This window comes from Acyrthosiphon pisum, chromosome A1 (genome assembly GCF_005508785.2).
Source record: "Acyrthosiphon pisum isolate AL4f chromosome A1, pea_aphid_22Mar2018_4r6ur, whole genome shotgun sequence".
In the NCBI taxonomy this organism is placed as follows: Eukaryota; Metazoa; Arthropoda; class Insecta; order Hemiptera; family Aphididae; genus Acyrthosiphon; species Acyrthosiphon pisum.
This window is the reverse complement of record NC_042494.1, coordinates 16,848,668-16,855,888: the sequence shown is the minus strand read 5'-3', so window position 1 is coordinate 16,855,888 and position 7,221 is coordinate 16,848,668.

Genomic DNA, 7,221 nt, shown 5'->3' with positions numbered 1-7,221 from the left:
AATTTGAAATTGTGCCATTATTCGTGTATCGAAATTTGGAGTAGGTAGGTACCTACCTATTTGTCTTTGTGTAACTTTATATAATTTACCTACCTAATTCAATAAATAAAAATATAAGTTGTGCCTACATTATATTATATCGTACACTATATAAAATTTCTCAAGCAAATCTCCTAGTCCCATGTATTATGCAAAACTATAAGTCATACCTACCTATACATTCAAATAATTTTCGCAAAAATTGTAATTTCTTTAATTTACGCACTTGTGATACTTATATATCATCTAGGTACAGTGGTTAATATTGATCAATAACTGGTATATGAGGGATATTCTCATAATATGCTCAAGTTATCTTAAGTGTAGGTACAATGATCGCCGTAAATTATAATGAGTTGCATACACCGTGGTTTCAATCTACAATAAAATACAGTGTGTAGGTAGGTACCTATGTATATTATATACCTATATCCAGTATTCCAGTGTCGTATATAGGAATTGTTTTCACAATGGGCCAATTTAATTTATTTAAGGGGCAGGGGAATAGGGTTTATAATGATGGATTTATATTATATACATTATGACACGTGCTTTAATTTTATCTGGAACTTTACTACATGGACCATGGTCTCGAAGCACCACCTCCCTCTGAATACGCCACTCAATGTATAGTAGGTATACTACACGTACTACTATATTTAATACATAGCTTTTTCCCTAGATCCAGCAGTCACTCGACAACTATATAATATATAGTATTAAACAGATATATTATATTATTGGGATATCTTCACTTATTCTGAAATAAATCATATATTACATTATTACCTATTTATACCCTAAGACTGATACATACAGAGTCAACAGTACGTGAAATAATGTACTAGTACACTGTTTTAACTTCATTTTTATTTTGAGTAGATTAGGTATATATTTGTTTAAAATTTGTTGGTTTTTGAAATTATTTGTAATACTTTGTTTGTACCTATTTAATATTGATAAATCGATGAATCGTTGTTATATACCATATAGATAGTTAGTTAGTAGTCATATAGCCGGGAACATAGTACGCTATAATAATCACCTATATTGCTCTGAATACGACAAATACAATATTAATTATCAGTAATATTCAATAGAAACCATTCAAAAGTATAAAAGAAAAAAAGCTTTGTTTTTTTGGAGATCCACATTTTAAACCTGCGATGCGCCGTGCACATGTCCTCTTATCGCCCACTAACTTCGCGTGCAACGGGCCTCTATAATTTGTATGCTGGGAAAACGCCGCCGGTCACGGGTGCCGAAAATGTACATTTTCCGTGGGAGTTCGCATGGCCGCTGAACCAAATTTTATATAATAATGCTTTTATACAAGCACATCGTACATAGGTAGGTACCTACATATATATAGTATATTATAATATACGAACATTTGTATATAGGTATATATACCTATATAGATTATATATGTTGTATGTTCTTGTGTGTGTGTTAGGTATAGACGGCGGCGCGCGTTTTCGGTCGGTTGCGCCTTTGCTGGAGGCAAAACTTTCCCCGTCGTCGCGCCACGTGACACGAGTCTCTAATGACAGATCAGACCGCGTCGCCGCCACCGCCGCCGCCGTTCTACTTTGACGGTCATCCCTCTCCCTATCTCACCCTCACTCGCTCTATCTCGTTCTCTCGATATGTATATACATACATAAAGCATTATTATAACCTTTGCCGCATTAGATTATTCAATTTGTCGCTTTATCCCCTTCGCCTGCCGTCAGACGTGGCGCAGTGCTCGCGGGGCTAATCATCGAGCCCATTCAACGCGGATCAGCCCACGCTCAAATGGCGCAAAAACGTGTATAGATAAGTATATATAGGTAGGTGCACAAAGACATAACGGCATCGACTTCTTCGCCGCCGCCGCGTGCATACATTAATACATTATATATATATTATCATTATTATTATTATACAATATCATACCTATGCCTATCGTCTGTTTATATATAGGTATTGTACAAGTGCAGTACGAGTGTAAGGACAATTATTGTCACGAACCTGACGAGCGGCGCGAGTGTTACTTAAAAGTTGAAACCATAAAGCTTTGCCGGTTTGCGTGCAGTAAATTAATACCATATTTTACTATGTGCATCGCGTATCTGTGTGAAGCTGCAGGATTTTCAGCAGTTGACAATAATTTATCGTGTTAAAATTTCAATCGTAGATCACAGTTAAAACATTTCGAGACTATAATAATACATACATAGAAATCAAACTCATGTTTGCATTAATTATATTAATTTAATATGTATATAGCATTAAATAAGTCAAGTAGGTATAGTGCAATATGTCATAAATATCAGATGAATATACCTATTCTCACTAACAATTTAATTCATTTTTAAATTAAATAACTGTGGACTTATTAGTAATTTTATTTTTATTTTATATTATTTGTGGGAGGCGTGAGACCTATTTTTATTTTTTGGGTGGTGAGAATCGAAAAAGTTTGAGAACCGATGTTATATAAATTTATAATATTATGTAGTACGCCTATTAATTTTTACTGTTTGGATTAACTCGTAGACTTATAACGGTCGATAACTGGTAAGCTTCGTGAAAATTACCAATCTATTTTCCATTGATAAATATTTATTTTTGTATTAACGGGCATTTTTATCCGGAACAATTGTTTTTGAACCAAAACCATTTTTAGATTTCGTCCAGTAGGTATATCGTATATGGTATATATAGTTATAATATAGGGTCTTCTGGGTATTAGTGTCTGTTATTATATATGCTTACCTATATAAATGATCAATATGATAACAACTTCACTTGACTATCTTATATTATATATCAATATTCAGAAAAACATCGACAATAATATTTAAAATTGTAAATGTATGTACAGATATATAATATATATATATTATTGTCTACCTAGATCAAGTCACATGCGTTAAGTTTGTTCTCTATCTGTCAGTCTCTGTAACCATCGAAGTCTCGGACTCGAGAAAATTATGTGATTTTTTGTGAGTTCAATATTACGATTTAATATATAGCAATCTTCTGTAACGTTTTTTATTTTTGTTGTTGTGTACTTGGCGCCGTGCTCGTATGGCGTTGGTTATTATAACTTACTGCCTCGTTTTTGGCACCAAACATTTTTTGTTTTAATAAGTTTACCGGTTCAATCTGCAGGCCTCCGGCTGTTTTTAAAAGTTTTCTTAATTTCACTACCACACTTACGCCCCTGGAGCTTAATTTAGTATGGTAATCTGAATTTCATTAAAATATATAATAGTAAAATAATAATTGAATTAAATGAATACATAGGAACACGGAAAATCACAAGTACCAAAAGTACCAAAATCTTTGTTACTGCGGTTATTCATCGTTTAAACGAAGATTTTTAATGATAACTTGAACAACAGTGGATGCTATATTAGTATTGTGTAGTATAGATATTCATATCTAAGCCACGTGAATGATACGTCGTATTGGTACTTCCTGAGTGTACAATGTATGACATACCTATATAAAAATTAAAACAATGGGCTAATGAATAGAGGTAAAAGCCACTAGATAGCGCTGTATGAACTCCATGTGAGATTATTTCGTAATAAAATCAGCTACAATAATAGGCAGGTAGTAGGATACCTATCCAATTAATGTATATTATTTAAACCTTCTTCTTTGACGCAATTTTAAATTATAGAAGTCCCCGGTAAAAATATATTTGTAATCAATGAAATTAACTTGCTAATAGAAACGTATAGCCGCATATAGGTAATCTATACCTATATATTATGTAATAATTATTATAATATGTTATTTTCTATACGTTTCTACATTGAAATATTAATTTCAGTAAATCGTTTGTATCTTGCGTATAATATAATGTACCTTGTAATAATCAGAATCCAGATGTGTCGACGTATCGTTTTCAAATACTATTTAAAAAAGTTTCAAAAACAAGTTCAAGTACACATTGTAAAAGTGTTATTATATAGTTGTACAAGTTTGTTATAGCCAATGGGTAATCGTAGTTACGTATTTTCAATGAACGCACTTATAATACTCAATAATTATAACGTATAAATTATATAAACTATGTGTAAAATCGTGACGAATGGCGAAATAAAAATGTATGTAAGTAAACCGTTTGTCGATTTCAATTTTTTTTTTTTTTATTTTTTATCTAATTACAATTAAATTATATAGATAGGTTCTTTAAAAAAAAAAAAAAATAAACAAATTAATATAATAATATATTAATGCGTATATTTAGAATTGCTACAAAATGGTAAAGGTAGTTATGTTAATGAATTATATCGCGTTATTCTTAAATAGTTCATCGAGGTAGGAATATGAATAATTGATTAAACCAGCGTGTATGTTACCTTTGAAAGTTTGAAATTAAACACGCGTTATCTTGTTAGTCTGATAATGATACCGTTTGGTACTAGTAAAATGTAATTTACAAATGAGTTTATCTTTTCAAGTACCTATACCCTTATGAAGTGAACCTTAGACTGGTATTCGTATTTCGTGGGCACATTTAAAAAAAAATATAACTGTAAATATAGTAGTTACCCACTTAATGTACACTATATATTATAGTCCTTAGTTAAGCAACAAACGAAACAATGAGTTCGTTTTACATAGGTACCTATAAGATTTTATTTTAATAGAATAAAATAAACGAAAAATCTTTCCTGTATAAATTTAATAGCAGCTGATAACCTATAATACCTGCGATAAAATATAACTTATTAACATTATATAGAAATATTATATAGGTAGAGTACATAATAGGTATTATTTGCTTATTACTTTGTTAAGGAATTAATGCCCACTAAAAAAAAAATATCGCAAAGCAATATGATGCATCCAGGAGGCGGCGTGTCGAGGCGATGGCGGAGGGACTGAGGCTGGCATTTGGCAGAATGGTGGAGGCGATTCTCGGGCGGAAGGAGGATGCAGAGCGGGTTAGGCAGGCGCGATTATTATTTGTGGGCCGAAGGCCGAATAACTAGGGTGGTTAGAGGCCCCCACGTATGTAGTAATTATTATGTTGTAATTATTATGTTGTAGTTATTATGTTGTAACGGTGAATAAACGATACGGGTTCGGGTGGCAGCATTGTGCTAAACAGTTCCCACCCGTACCTGGTTTTTTTGGAGGAAAAAAAAAAAAAAAAAAAAAAAAAAAAAAAAAAAAAAAAAAGGTTAAAATAAAGTGTTATAAATTGTAATTATTCAGTATAACTGGTATAACTATAATGTATAGATTTATCGACTATACAAACGTAGGTAGGTATACCTATAGGTACACAGTTCTGTGCGTTTTGACGACATGGTTGTTATAATCAACAATAATATTATTACGTAATACTTATTGAACAACTTATCATTAATACAATCGCGGTAACTAGGTATGCTGCAGGAGTGTAGTAAAATAACTAAATCGACTTAACGCTATTACAATAATTATGAAAACAGTAAACACTGATGTAAAATACGCATTATAATATTGTTATGTGTGTCGCGAAATCCTTCAATTACGAAATCATAAGGGTCGCAGGAGTTTTAGCTGCCGTACAATCATATTCACCCCCGCACTGATAATAAATTTAACACACCACCCCGCACGAGGATTTGATCTGCAGCTAAATGCGCGGTGCGATTTCCTCTCACTCGCCGAGTGTGTACATAAGCACATAATATTATTACAACCACCGGCCGATAATACACCGGAATAATCCCAAATAATACACCCGAGATCCGAATGATAATATATACGTATAACATAATGTGCACCGAGGATTACCTACCGTCGTCGTCGTCGTCGTCACGGGGATCGTCGTCATACAGCAGCTCACGGGGAGTTCATAATATGAAAACTTCACCGAATTCGTCGTGACGACGAGTCGGCGCACATATCGTCATCATCATTATTATATATATTTACAGTCCCCATCGTCGTCATTCGCGGAACGGTATAAACGGCGTTAAACTGTTACGTGGGGTAGGCATTACACATATATATATATATATATACGAACGACACACATACGGAAAACAATCATCGCTTTATAGTTTATATTATACACTGCTGCTGCTGCGGGGACCGAGGATGGGAGCGGTTTTGCGAGGGGGGGTGAGTAATGGGCTTTTTGGCCACCCCTACGGCGGCGGCGGCGGCGGCGGGGTAGAAGAAGGAAAAAAAAACGTCACTATTATAATATTTCCTGCAGCCAGGGGGTTGACGCCGTAGTCGTTTGTATATATATATATATTATATCTCAGCGCGAGCTCGCGACACACACAAACACACGCGGTGAGGAGGATATAATACGCGCCGCGACTTTGACACAAAAGAGAAATCACGATCGCGCGCGCAGTGCACTCTCTTCCCATCGTTGTGTCTGACAAATTCGACGACGATAAATTACCGACCGTTTACCATTTTTATTATCATTTGTTATTTTCATATCGGGCGGCGTCCGCGAACAAATGTTTTGTGGCTGCCGATCTGCAACGGCGCGGCTATTGATTTTTAAACGAGTAGGATTTCGTCTCCCTTTAATCTGCATCGCATCTACACACACGCACACACACGCCGGATAATAGAATAATATGACAGAAGCCATTTTTGTTATTATTATTATTATTATTATTATTATTATTATTATTATTATTATTATTATTATTATTATTATTATTCTTTACCGGTTAGTTTAGTAATATGTCTATAATGCGTATGGACGTCGTTTTGTTGTGCATTGCGCTTATTAATGTATATCATACAATATTCTATAATACACAGTGAACAATCGAGTGGAGCAAATGTTTTTAGGAGGCACATACCTATATGTGGAATATTCAATATACGCGTTATATTATCATGCTTTAGAGTTGGCGTGTCCAATTATTTTAAACGTTAGATTACAGTAAGCTGGTACATTATATAGTGTTTTAGTGGTTTTATTTTTTCATCATCGTGTGTCGTTTGTAATGAAAGGTTTCAGAAAAAAAAAACAAACAAACATACCACGGTAATTGTTTGAAAATGTAAAAACGATTCCTTAAAATAGTATAATTTACTAAAACATGATTTACTAGTAATTATTTATTTAAAAAATAGAAATGGTCGCGCAAAGCTATATGTAAATGGCTTACATTAACCAAACCAATGATTATAAACCGTATAATATAC